Source organism: Rattus rattus, chromosome 9, assembly GCF_011064425.1.
Source record: "Rattus rattus isolate New Zealand chromosome 9, Rrattus_CSIRO_v1, whole genome shotgun sequence".
Lineage (NCBI taxonomy): Eukaryota > Metazoa > Chordata > Mammalia > Rodentia > Muridae > Rattus > Rattus rattus.
Window position 1 is genome coordinate 21,311,966 of NC_046162.1, and position 15,188 is coordinate 21,327,153.

The following is a 15,188-nucleotide window of genomic DNA, read 5'->3' on the forward strand; positions in this document are numbered from 1 at the left end:
CTCTGGGGGTCACCATGGCAGTTTGGAATGAGAGAGGAAACCCTTCTCAAGGAAGAGTAAGAAGGTCCTGATCATCAAAACTTGTAGAATTTTCAGATGTGACTAGCAATGCCCAATCAAATCCCCAGCCCTATTCTTGCAAATAACTTTGTGAAGCCTCTCACAATTCAAAACATACTGCTGACCATTGTTAGAAATATTTATGCTTACTCCACTGTAATTCAGTGTCATGAAATATATCAGAACATCACTGGTATCTTCTCTATACGTTGTGTCAGTCTCCTTTTAATAAACTCTAGTGAGAAAAGATGAATTCATTTCTCATTTACAATGTTTTGAAAGACGTGATTCAGAGACCTTGATAGCTTACTAAGAGATAAAATTTTCTATAGGCAAAACACACATAAATGAAATGATTTGTTTTTAACTCGCAGCCGTTACAGCCTTGCCTGTTATATTTTTCTCTCCAGTCGAATTAAATAGATGCTTTTATTCTGCCAGAAACCTCGCTCCCCCCACTTTTGCTTTTGTCTTTTTCCTGAGAGGGATGAGACCTTCTCTGTCAACTCAGAAGCTCTTACTGTCACCAGGCAGAAAGAAAGCACCTCTCTGTGTATGAGGACTATCGTCTGCCAATAGATTTGGCTGTCAACCACCCAAAAGCACTGTCACTCAGTGTCAAAGCACTAACAACAAAGCAATTATCCACAGAAAAGAAAAGAGAATCAGGAGACCCGAGTTATGTAGATAAAACAGAGCAATGTACGATGTAACAAGAGTCTTTGAAAACTAAACTGTTTTTCCCATTTCCTTAACCCCCACCCCCTCCATTCTACCCACATCATCTACAAGCCCTACCAGGTTGCTTTTGTATTTACGTTTTTGCAACTAACGGCAATTGTTTTACGATGTAAGCAAGTAAATAGTTTCATATAGAAGATACACCGCTAACACTCATAGCTCCACCTTGTTTCTAGGAAAATAATATTCAGAGTAATTGACATGTGCACAAGCCAACGATTCAGTTTACGAAAGCTGCAAAGCACAAGTCCCACAAATAGAGGTTGTCGCACAACAGGTTTTGTGTTTTAATCTGGCAGTTGACATTTCAGGGACACTATAGAGCTAGCAAACAGTCCTGTTCTCATTGTTCCGGTGATATGGTAATTTCTGAGAGACATTATAAAGTATACAAAATTATTTCAGTTCTGTTTGTGGTAAATTATATTGGCCGAGAGAGCACGGAAGAAAATACTTTTGAATATAATTAATAATTATGGGGGTTATCGTTCTTATCCCACATATTTCTATTTATTACACATGTGTGCATAATATATATATACACACATCTATGTATACGTAATATATGTACATATATATATATAGTTATGTTACACTATAAACATATTTTATTTTTAAATGCCTTCTTTTTACCTACTGGTATCATACAGTATCATATATAATCATAGCTTCACCAAGTGAATTCTCTCCCTTGTTATATAGATCACATCTATTCTTCCTGGTACCACTGATCAGCAAGCACCTGCCGTGTGCAGAGCCAAGCCCTAGAGACACAATGTAGAAAATAATAAAGTCCCTGCTATCCTAGAGATAGAGATGAAGCCGGCAAATGAAAAGACATCTTTCGAGTCCGGTGACAGGATGGTTCAGGCTCCTTCTGCGTCTACCGTTTATTTACTTCATGTTTTTAGCAAGCCCATTTCTTTTTTCCGGGGCAAATCTCTCTAAAAGGACAAGCTAGTAAAACAATTTTTAATTTAGATTTGCCCCCGTGGAAGATTTCCAAGAATCCGTCTGATGATTTCCAATGCATTTTCCTGTCATCCCCAGTCATGTCTTTCAGAGTTCGCAAACAGTAGCCTATCAAGGGCTTCTCAGCATAGTAGCAGCAACACTTCACATTCATTTTCCCATGGGCAATTTGCCCTGAAATCTGTTATATTTACTTAAATCACTGTCATCATTTTCATTAATAGCATCACATTTGCAGGCAGCTGAATTTTCACCAAGTAATAAGATTATATTTTAAAAAATATAAAGTTCAAAAATTTATTCAGACCTCTCAGAAAATGTTAAAATTGTAGAAATTTCCAGAATGAAAAATGATAAATTACCTACATTAATTTTAAACTGGGTCTCCTTAGAAATCATCACATGGAGATGGAATAAAACAGACTATCAAGAACGCTGCTGCCGAGTAGTATTGACATCTGGAGTCGGAGGAACCTGCACACAGATTACATAGGTGTTGGTTCTGCTTCCTAAAAACACAAAGGATTCCATCCCAGTGTAAAAGAAATCCTTGTTCTAAAAGGAAAATAATGTTCTATCTCTGAGAATGGGAGGTTGAGAGCAAGTTGTACCAAACTTACTTAAATAACTTGTCTTCTATAAGACGAGTACAATTTATTTCCACAATTAGCGTTCTGTTTCAAGTCAAAGTATAACCATTCAGCCCGAAGTGCTTCTCTAGGACTGTATTGCCCTAAGAGGGTTCCTGTGTGTGTTATAATAAAACATGTATTGAGAATCTTTTTCCCACTGGCTTTCCTATCTCGTATCTGCTTTATACTCACGCTCAGCTGAAAACCTCCCAGAAAGGGTCTTAATCTGTTTTGCTCTGTAACGATGATGATGAATTTTAGAAAGGGTAGATATAATTTGTCTTCAGTGGCTATGAAGTACAATGTGGAGGTGCTGGCATCTGCTGTGACTAGGAGGCCTATGGTGGTAGAGCATATGGCAAAAAGGAAAAAGCAAACCAAACCGAAGCAAACAACAAAACAATACAAACAAAGTAAAAACCAAAACAAAAATGGGATCACTTTTGTGACTTTTGGACTTCTATCTGGTAGAAGAAAATACTGCAGGGAGACAATTTGACCAATCACTAAAATCATTCAACAATGTTCTTTACATCCCTAACTCCCACATTTTCTTTGTTAATTTATATATTGTAACTTAAGAGTCTACACAACACACACACACACACACACACACACACACAGAGTTTTCCAAAGAAACTTAAAACATTAAATAAAAAATATGAATCTTGATTCCTAAATTTTAGACATTAGTTTTTTCTCTATGTCAGTTTTCCAAGCAAGAGACATAGTTTAGGGAAGCAATGGAATTTTCAAGATAAATGCCATGGAGGGACCACACGACACTCAATATCCTCAGAAGGCACACACTACATGTACAGTCCCCTATCACAAGTGGGTCTGCTTTACTCATCTTGGATTTGTGTCACTAAGTCCCTTGATGACACATGGTTCAAAATCTGTTGCATCTAAGTGCTCCCGATGCGTACTAAATGAGCAGTGAATGGATGGATAGCTTTGCCTCTCTGTGACTTTTACCATCAACCAGTCTATCTGAATTGGTGAACTGTTACCACGGTTCTCAATGCTAAACCTGCAGCCGTCAAGCTATTTGTTGGGAAGAGCATATCCAATATCTAAAACCCTCATGTAATGAACCTTTCTTTATGTTGGGTGCCACACATTGAAATGGAGCACATATGTGCAAATCTATATAGTATGTATTATGAATGAGTACTTATAGCATAAACTGAATTATAAATGCTGTATCACAACTTGTTTGTGAATTTTTATACTCTTCTAGGAACACTCCTTCATGAATAGTTTTCCTTTGCTTCCCCTTTTGCCAAAGTACTGAAAATACATATTAACATTATAAAAATTAACCTCCTACTACAATTTATAGTAGAATCATAGGTTTTTGTGTTCTGCTTATATATTATACAGTGTGACATATGTGCAATATATCCCTTCTATTTCAAGCTGGAGACACTATATCTTGGATATATTCTAAGAACCATAGCAGTTGCTACATAGTCACCTTTGTAGGATAGTGATGAGGTGACTGCTATTGACAACCCATGATCATCTACCCTTCCAATGCTAGTTTTATATTAATTTAGCTGTGACAGTTGTCCAAGGAAGAAGTTAGTACTCAAGTTTTATAAATGTTAGAGCTGAAATTGGATTTGTTGCTTTCAAATTCTAATTCCTGCTTTAAGCCTTAAACTGGAGACTGGGGAGATGGCTCAGTGGTTAAAGGTGCTTACTCCTTTTCTAAAGGACCTGAGTTCAGTTGCAAGCATCCAAGAGGTGGTTCACAGTTACTGAATTGTTCTAGAGAATCTAAAACCTTCTGTTGTCCTCTGTTGGTACTGCACATGTGGTATGTATAGGTACAGACATGTACACAAAGCATTTACACGCAAAACAAAAAAGATTAAAAATATAAAATTAAAATTAATGGTATCACCATTACCACTGTAGCTCTCTGTATGCAAATATACGAATAATCTATGAACAGGAACAATACTTCCAAGTTAAACGTAGTCGTTACATTGTAGGTACTTCAAAATAGAAATGGTTGTTGGGTTAGCAACAAGTCATTCATTATAAATGTTATAAAGGGGGCTACGTGTGGTGGTATATACCTTTAATTCCGGATATGGGAGGCATAGGCAGGCATATTTCTGTGAGTTCAAGAGTACCCTGGTTTATAGAGCAAATTCCAGGGCATCAAATACTAAGAGTTATTCACTTGTCAACTACCACACATTTGCAAGTAATTCTAATCAGTTTCCTTGTTCTCTTCCTAACATGGGAGTGTGCTTAATTCACTGACCGTCCGAAACATTGAAGAGTAGAATACAAGTTTTCCTCCTTAAGAATTTTCTTGCATAAAAATGATTCAAATGAAGAGATGCATCTCAGTGAGACTGGGCAGATATGATTTCTCCCTTGCTCTGCCCTTTATGACGGTCATCCCACTATTGTATCAGGACTTTGAAGATCTGATTTTAATTTGCTTTAAAACTGCATGTCTTTGCATGGTAGGCTTCCTTGTTTGTTTTGTTTTTATTTGTTTGTGTGTATTTATTTTTGTCATATCTCTCTCACTCCCAAATCTAATAGTCTGAAATATAAAAGAAATCCAAAATGTGTTTCATGTTTAGTGTATATGAATGGGTTTCTTAGAGTCTTTGCCAATTGGGTGTCTCCCAACTTGGAAAGTCTCCCAGATGGATGCACTTAAGAAAGTTATGTCATTCTCCACATTGTTGACAAATGTTTCTGTGGATGCTAATAGACATAAATGCTATTTCTTATTTAGACTAAGTATAGAAGTAAAGCATTTATAACAGCACATTAGAGATTCTTATCAGCTAGGAGTGGAAAGGGGCCTGGGAAAGAAACAAAAACAGCACAATTGTATGCAGCCATTGATTCCAGTGTTGGCTCTTGCCAAGATAGGGATTTCACAAGGATTCGAGAGAGCTCAGAAGTCAGTCTAATGGAGTGGAAGAGGGAGGCACTCAGGAGTCTGAATGTTTTTAATTAAAGCCCGCTGTGTGAAGTACTGACCTCTGGAAACGACACGGAAGTTGCATACCTTTGTTTACCTACCCACATGAGACCTGCAAAAAATGGGGATTGTTAAAGATTCCAACGTGGAGGCAGCATGGGCTCTCAATCACTCACCCTTGGCTGAGGGACTATTGCGAGTTGATGGAATCCAGAGTGTGTAGGGGTGCACAGTCCCTTTGCCTTAAGGTGGGAAGCCATGGTTAGACCGCCCACATAGCAGTACACAGCCTCCTACTCATTCATATACAGACAGTACTAATTGCAGTCAATGGGTTAAAAGCCACACAGAAGAAGATGTATTTGGGATGGAGATAGATTGGACATAGCTGGGAAGAGTTGGAGTTCAGAGGAGGTTAATATACCTAGTGAGGCTCCACTGGGGAAAAGTTAAGTTGTTTTTGCAAGCAAATGCTACTTGTAGATAGCATTTTTGTTAGCGATGGAAATTCATGTCCAGTTTCCATTCTCAGTGCTGTGACCCCATCTGGCTCGAACCAGTGCAGGCACTGTTTGTGTTGCCATAGAGTCTGTGAGTTCGTATGTTCATCATTACCATGTCAGTAAGACCATATCAACCACTACTAGTGTCAAACAATGTCTGAAAGACATTTTCTGCCTCTTCTGCATAGCTCTCTGAGCCCAGAGAGGAGGGCTTTGATGAAGACATTGTATTTAGGACAGAGCGTTCCGAAGTCTCTCACCCTTTGCACATTGTTCAGGTATGTACCTGTGTGTTATTTATCATCTACTGCAAGAAGAAGCTTCTTTAATAAAGGCACTGATCTATGAATATAGCAAAATGTCACAAGGAGTCCTTTTATTGATATGTTTCTTTAGCTGAACAACAGCATTAGATTTTCCCCTAGGCCCATAGCCTATCCAGTCTTAGGTTCTTGTCTACCTTACCAATGTCCATCTTGTGGAGTGAGCCTTAAATTCAATCAGAGACTGGTTGGTTACACCCACAACATGGTGACACTATAACCCTAACATATCTTTCAGGCATGTCACTGATGTAGGCTGTAAGGTTTGTAAGCTGGGCTGATGATCACCCTCTTGCCCCCTCTGGTATATTCCAGCACTACCTCCCAGCACCATGAGCACTAGTCAGTAGTGGTGAACCCCCCCAATAGATCATCTCAAATTCTCTATGTTCGATTAGATATGTAAGTGTAGTTAGTTTTCAGCAATAGGGACTTATCAAACATACCGTGTCTTACAAAGGTTCGCTTCCAGTAGTTCTGTCACCCTTCAAACAAACACTAGAAACACATGGAAAATTTATTTGAATGCAAGCACCTAGCCAAAGAGCACAATTTCTCAAACAATATTTCATTTAGAAGCTCAAGGTTAGGACAGTATTAGATGGATCCCCAAAGAGGATGTGTATGAATATTTAATATGATTTTCTCCTGTGCCTGTGCCAGTCAGGCATTTGGTCTCTGGAATGACATTGACAAGCCTGTGAGACAGACACCATGTCTTGTTAATCTATTCATATCCTATGGGACTTAGTCCAATGACTAAGACTTAAAAGTACTTAATAGATATTTGAATAGACAAACTATAAATAATCAGGCCCAAGTCTATCTCAAACAAGGTTTCCGTACCATGCAAAATCACTCACTGGCCACCACAGCCCTGGAAGACTCTAGACTGTCAACAGATAAATAGGAATGAGTGAAAATCATCTGTGTATTAGCAAGCTTAAACAATGAGCTGGGTGGCTAAGCCCAAGCTCATAAGAATATTTCCTTGCCTTTGGGTACATTTCCCTCTCTTCCTCCTTTTCACAATTAGAACATTAGCACTTTCTACAGTAGTTTTAAGCATTGTGTTATTTGGTGTGAGAATGCTGGTAATTATAAATGAAAACCGTGGCTAGGCTTCAGGTCAAAGCATCCACCCTGCTATGAAGCAATTGGAATCCATTTCCTTACCGAGCACAGCAAGGTACTTAATAAAAGGGTCTGAAGGACAAACACACAGATGCATACATGGATGGCCACTCTGTTCTGCACACAACAGCAACCCTCCCTCTTGGTGCTAAGTGTTACTACCAGACTCTAGCCAAGTAGGTGCGACTTCTGAATGCTTACTTCCTGTGTTGGAGGCACTGCGAAGGCCTGAAATTTACAGTCTATAAACTCGAGACAAGTGGTCACATGCATTTTTAAGAATGCTATTTTATTAAATTGTATTTTACATGATAGAGAATGTTGCCAGAGTTTTTTTTACATACGTGATAAATCTCTCCCGTTTCTTATTTATCGGCGAATGATGCAAGTCAAAGACGATTCATCACCAGCTCAAGCCGCTCATATATAAAACCAAGCCTGCTGTTATCCACTGAGTTTTAAATCAAAGCTACACATCCGACATGCTCTCCCTAGCCCATCCACACACAGAGAGAAAAGAAAGGCATGTATAATAAATACGTTTTCAGAAACAGAGGCAGATTCACAGCCAGCAGAGCAGTGTTCTATTTCTCATGTATCCATGTCTTATTTCTTAAATTAAAACAAACAAACAAAAACACAACAAAATGCGACACTTCTCAACGTTGGTGGTGCCATGCAAGTCTGGAGTCAGTCTCCTTTGCTGTTTAATTAACTACCAACTAGCTCTTCAGGTGACTCCAAGTACAGAGTCTAATATAAACACAGAAGTCCTTCAGTTTTTCTAAAGTAAATAAGTACTTCATATATTTATAGAGTAGGGAGAGAGATGTAAGTTACCTTTGCATTTACAAAGTGGTTCTGTTAAATATGAACGTTTACACGAGCATCGAGACTTAATCACAAGTGTAATTTAAAAGCAAACATGATGAATATGCTAAGGAGAAAAAAATGTTGGTAGATCGGTAGATGATTAAGACACTGGAGTTTAATTCGACTTGCCCTGAATGTACATTTCTAAAACTGAACCATGCCACAGAACTAAAGGCAGGCCAATTTTGATGCTTATGGAAGATGTGTTTTATAATACATCTTGATTTTATGAAAAAAGGATGGAATTCCCTTCTCCTTTGCACATCTTGAACAAGGCAATGGTTGTGTGAGTGTTTTTCTGAGTCCCAGGGCTACAAGGTGTTGGTTCCAGAGGGGACAGATAACAGTTGCCAAGAAGAATGATTTACCATACTACGAGTATACCTAAATTCAACATTCATTGACTATTCATACAAGCAGTCAAGAAGGCAAACAAGGAAAGACAGAACTTGAAAACTTATCAGACAACAGATGTTATTAGCACTAAATATATACTTATAGGCTATATGTTAATATATTTACATCGTGTTATGTCTTTGTGTGCTAGTCTACCTCACTATACAAATAAAAGTTGCTGTCTCACACAGGAGAAAATCATAGGCTTGTCCCTCTTTCACAGGATACAGAATCCGAAAGAATGCTGCGCTGTGGGAAGTACAAGGCAGGGCAAGGGTAAACGTCCTATGTTTATATTATTTGGACTCTGTAAAATGTTTAAAATCTTTTTCTAATAGTAACATACTTTCAAGTTTTAATTTCCTGAACATTGGTGCCATTTGTCCCAAAGACTCCACTCCTGCAATATGCATTTCTAACTCCTGGCAGGCACTTTTGAAAGCAGCTAGCTGGGGTTTGATATAATGTGGATTTATAACTGAGCTACTTCGTGAAATCACACCAGTGACTCTGGTTTCAACAATACTCTGAATAAAGTGAAACGATCATTTCAGTGAGCTTGCCTGCTTGGATCGCTAAGGGTTTGGTGTGGCATCAGCCACTTCACCAAATCCAATCGTCTCTGTCCAAAGCCACAAGTCAAGAGATTTATCATTGCCAGTGCTGGCGATTAGAAAGTATCATTTGTCAATGCCTTTCAGATGCCAGCGAATGAACAGATCAGACATATCTGGAAGCTTGCTCTTAATGTTAAAAGGGGAATTTGCCTAGACAGATAATCTATTTTTCAAAATGGAATTGACTTTACAAAGTCTGTTTGATTGCACTCTCATTCATTTATTTCCTATGTTTGGAAATGCCCAGCATAGCATAGCTAGTTTCCCAAGCATTAATTTCTATCTACTGCTTTTCTGAATTTTGAGAGCATTTATCCATTCAAAGAATTTCCACTGCTATATTGGAAGATATAGCAAATATAAAATGGAAGTTATACATACATGTGAGTGTCTGTGTGTGCGTGTGTGTGTAAATGTGTGACTCTACCAATACAGTAGACTACCCCAAATAATTCAATTTGTAATCAAAAACTAACTCCTGGGTAGCTTAAACATACAATATTTTGAGCTGAGAAATCTGCATATCTATGTATGTATATATGTATGTATATATGTATGTATATGTCTATCTATCTATCTATCTATCTATTTATCTATCTATCTATCTTCTGCTAGTAGTAGAGTCATGTGACTTTAGATTATAGGAGTTAGTCAAAGAAAAATATGGTCACTTTTTACAATTATGCTACTAACATTTTGGTTTCCCTGTGAGGTTAAATTATATCATTGTTGATATACTTAAAATATAAAAACAAGTTACCTCCAAGGGTATAAATATATTTGAGTCAAGACCCTTTATAAAAGATGTGTTGCTTCATTTTATGTCCACGGCACAAGCTAGAGTCATTTGGGATTAGTGAATCTCAGTGGATAAAATGTCTTCATAAGAAAGACCTGTAAGCAAGTTTGTCTGGCATTTTATTGATTCACGATAACTGTGGGTAGACTCGGCTCACTGTGGGCGTTACCACCCTTGGGTAGTTGGTCCTGGATCATTCAAGAAAGCAGGTCAAACAATTCATGAAGCTCAAGGCAGTTAACAGTGCTCCCCCATGGCTTCTGTTTCAGTTTTTTGCTTCTAGGTTTCTACCTTGAGTTCGTGCCCTGCTATCCCTCAGTGATGGAGTATGACCTGTGCACTGTTACCTGACATAAATTCTTTCCTCTTCAAGTTGTTTGATTATTATATTTTATCACAGCAATAGAAACCTTCACTAAAACAGAACACATGTCACAGGCTTTGGTTCTATAACCATTCCTCAGATACTGATGTTTTCTCAAAGCCACAAGGTCACTAAGGTTATTTTCAAAATACCACAGTTAAAGTTATATCCTTCCGTTTTATTATTTGTCTCAAATTGTCTTTTGTTGTGTGTCTTTCAGGTTTTGTTTATATCTGTAAATCATTCCCTATATACTTTTCTCTGAATAAAACTGTATTCTTTCATTTCTTTTACCAAGGACTGTATTTATAGAAGCGTCATAGTTTGGCAAAGAAAATTATCATTCTTACCTCGTGTATGGAGACATTTTCTCATAATTAAACATTTAAAAAAACAGCGTGTAAGTATATGTATATTTCTAAACAAATACTAAAAGAGTTATTTTGGGTAAATATCAGGTTACCTACTATAACACATCTGTCACATGATCAAACTACCAGGATATGAATCACTATGTTCCCTAATATAGTTCCTGATATATTTTCTATTCTATTACTTTACTGATAGGCAGTAGCACATATATACTTTCTAGTGCCCATTCTATAACTCATTATAAGTAACTAGTAATTAAGAAAGAACTGGCCTCCTGGTTCAAACAAAAATACTATTTAGGTCTCATTGTTCTGGTTATAAATCACAAAATATGACAAAAACAAAAAACAAAACAACACCAAAAAAACAAGCCTAAGCTGTTATCATGATGAGTACCTTTAATCCAACACTCAGGATGCAGAGCCAGGTGGGTACGTGATTTCATGTCCAGCCTGGTCTACAGAGCAAATTCTGATACAGTAAGGGCTATATAGAGAAACCATGTCCCGATACTAAATAAATAAATAAATAAATAAATAAATAAATAAATAAGATGGATTTAATCAGCCTATCAGTCTGCATGACTGGAATGTGGGTTATTTTGTCTGTCTGCCTCTCTTTCCTATTACTAGGTCCCTTCACACTGGTCTCTGACTGATGTTGTCACAAGTCTCTGTAGCTCTATGAGTCTTACACACACAAGATAGGTTAAAATATGGAGTCTGCCTTCTGGCAGTTACCACAGCAAACAAGGCAGTGAGCACATAAACAGCCAAGGCTCATAACCAGATGAGTCGGTCATAAATCTAGCAGGAAGTGATACTTTGCTATTCTAGAATATTTGAACTGAGATGAGGACAATTTAATGACAATAGTAAATGTGGGTGAAGAATGATAGGTTTTTTTTTAAATAAGGCAATTGTCATAAAGTTCCTAAGTTGGGATGAACTTAATAGGCTAGAAGAATGACACATGGTTTGTTTAGATGGGAGCATAGTTGAGGTGAGTCGCTGGACAAGGCAGGTCCCTTGAAATTCCCTCATCTTCATCTCATCATGAATTCCGACTTTTCAACACTGCCAATTTTAATTTTCAAAACTAATGCATCCCTTCCAGGGTAATCAAGGAACTGTGTGGGAGAAGAGGGCGAGAGACTGTGAGAGCCAAGGGAATGGAAGACTCCAAGGAAATAGTGCCTTTCCGAGATACGACTGATGTACATATGAACTCTCAGAGACAGCGGCAAGCACAGGGACTGCACAGGTCTAAGCCGGATGGGGTACCAGTGCTGAGAGGTGAAGTAAATCCAAGTTCCTAGAAGATATTGCCAATTGATAACCACCCCAAAGGAAAACTTAATTTTCTCCTGTGATGGTTAACATTATGTTTAAAAGTTTAAAATTACTGTGCCTAAGAGAATTCTGAAGCAAAAATGGCTGTAACTTGTAAGCCCCACTTGTTCAAGGACAGATATCTTCCTGGACTTCTGGGAGTCGTTCTTGTAATTGCCTGGTCTTGTTCATGTAAGATAACAAACTCTGGGTTTTGGCTTCTGTAACCAAGATTGCTTGCCCCTGACTGCAGGTAGGCAGGAGGTATGTTGCCTGTATGTAGGCAAGATGTTTGTCTGAATACGCATAAGCAGCAAATACTTCAGTGTGTGTTTTTGTCCCTGATTACATGACGGCATGGAGTGCATAGCCTTGTGGTTTTGCCTTTATAAACCTGTGACTAATGTAATTTGGGATGAAATCTTGAGAACATTCCGTGTTGCTGTTCTGTCCCTGTGAGTATCGGGCACTTGTGTCTGACTAAAGCCTCTTCTTTGTTAAAATGTATTCTTAGTCAGAGTAGAGAAGGGTTGCATGAGTCCAGACTCATAGCACAACAATAGACTCTCACTGTGTATACAAACCACATGGGAGCAGGGCTGGTGCCCAGCAGAGAGCAAGACCAACACTAATGAACTCAGAGTTACTTTTCCAGGGTATGTATGTATGTATGTATGTATGTATGTATGTATGTATGTATGTATGTATGTATATGCATTTAATTTTTATTTAGGTATCATTTGATATTACTTATTTAGGATGCTTTTTTGGGTATTTTTCCTGTAGATATCTTTTGCTTGTATATTATGATTTCCAATTCTGTTTTTATGAATTTTCTGTGTATGTAAATGTGTGTGTCTTTTTTGGTTTGTTTGTTTGCTTGATTGCTTGGTTATTTATTATCTGGTTTTTTTGTTTGTTTGTTTGTTTGTTTTATTCCAGAGAATAAGTAAGTATGTGAATTTGGGTGGGCGGGGAATTAGGGAAGATCAAGGAGTTGTTATGGGAGACTATGGATATTATTAGGAGCTGTGGCCTCGTTGGAGGAAGTGTGTCACTATGGCTATAGGCTTTAAGACCTAATCCTAACGGCCTGGGAGCCAGTCTTTTCCTAGTGGTCTTCAGAGGAAGATGTAGAACTCTCAGCAACTCCTCAACCCCTCCTGCCTAGACACTGCCATGCTTCCTCCTGAACCTGGACCACTGAAGCTGTAAGCCAGCCCAAATTAAATGTCCTCATAAGTGTTGCCACAGTCATGGTGTCTGTTCACAACAGTAAAACCCTAACTAAAAGAATGATCAACCTTTGCACTTAAATATAACAATGAAAACAACAAAAGAAACAGACAAACTAATAAAATCCCAAACACCTTGCTGATGAAAGAAAACACGAGTTTTAGATTTCTATCTACACACAGACCTGGTTTGCAAGCTTTGAGGTAATCTCAGTGCTCACCCGATGTTTCCAACACACACATGCAGACAAGGCCATCCTTTCAAACACCCATGTGGGTGAACAGTTGAAGAGGCAATAAAAGATCTTTCATAACAAAGTTTGAGCTTAAGCCTGGCCATGAAGGAGCACAAAAATTATGCATGGAGGGGCGTGTCCATCATAGGACAAAGTCTCTATAAATTTCAAATTTGTTTTAATGTATAAAAAAATTTATACCAAATCTACTAAAAGGTAAACAGTGCTTGTTTCTAAGGTAAAGACAAAGAGTGATGCCAAATTTTGGCTTTCTGTTTAAGCCCCTTATTGCTGGGAACAGTGGATATCTTTCTGCTATCTATTGACATGTTCTTATCTAACAAAAGTAGTACAGTTGACAACAGTAGATTGCTTTCTATACATTTAATTCAAATGAAAACATCTTGGTTTAAACAGAAGAAACAGAAGAGAAACAAAATGACAGACAACAATCAACCATACTGATTTACATTTCTAGTCAATAGCAGCTCCCTATGTCTCCCACACGAACCCTTCAGAGAGGGACTTTTCGTTGTAATTGGAAGAAGATTTCTAGCAGGCCAGTCTGTTGCTACCTCCAGTTGGATTCCTTCAGTTTCTCTGGGTGGCATTGCTAGTCTGGGTGAATTCCACCAGCTGCATGGGTTGCTGAACTCTCCTGGATGCTCATAAATGTGATAGCCCAAGACAGCCACAAACAGGTCATGGGGAAAAATCTGTTACAAGAATGTCAGGCATCATAGGCACCCCATTATTATGGCTCACTAGACAAGAGTCACTAGATGTTTTTCTGACACACGGTGCTCTGTCTGGGCACTATCATGTAATGATCATGAGAGTTCACCTAAAGTATGTAACACGTACACACACACACACACACACACACACACACACACACACATATGATCTCCAGGTATGAGTGTCTAAGTTTTCTATTATTTTTTTTCTTGCAAATGATTATTTTAATAAGAGAATTTCATGCCTGGTCTGAACCTGGCTGTTATCCAACAATTAAACACATCGATTTGTTTCAGTAAAATTTCTCCAGAGCCCTCCACCATGATGCAAACTATTTTAAGTTATGCTTAAGGGAATATTTTATTTTTAAGTCTCATCCTTGGCCCACCAAATGTTGTAAACCAGGTTTGCTTTCTCCAGTAGCGCAGGCAATTTACCTCAACAGGTTTTGGATACTCGTTTTTCCTTTCTGCCACTCTGGCCCATCCCTCTTGCTGCTCTTTCCCATTGTATAATCACATCTGATTTTAGCTTGTAGTAGCTTTAGCTGAAAGAATGAAAACCTTGCACTGTGAGCCCATTCCTTCTCCTCCCCTATAGGCCTGGTGAGTCATTCTCGTATGTCTTTGTGCCTGGAGAAAATACTGCCACAATTTAATTCTCAAAACAAATAATTCCATTTGTTCTTAAAATTCACACCACTTTTACTGAATCATTCTTTTTTTTTTTTTTTTCCGGAGCTGGGGACCGAACCCAGGGCCTTGCTAGGGCCTTGCTCTTGCTAGGCAAGCGCTCTACCACTGAGCTAAATCCCCAACCCCTTACCCAATCATTCTTAATGTTAAAGAAGATGTTTAAAATACTATTTCAGGCAGTGGTTGCACTTTCTATTCTTTCTCA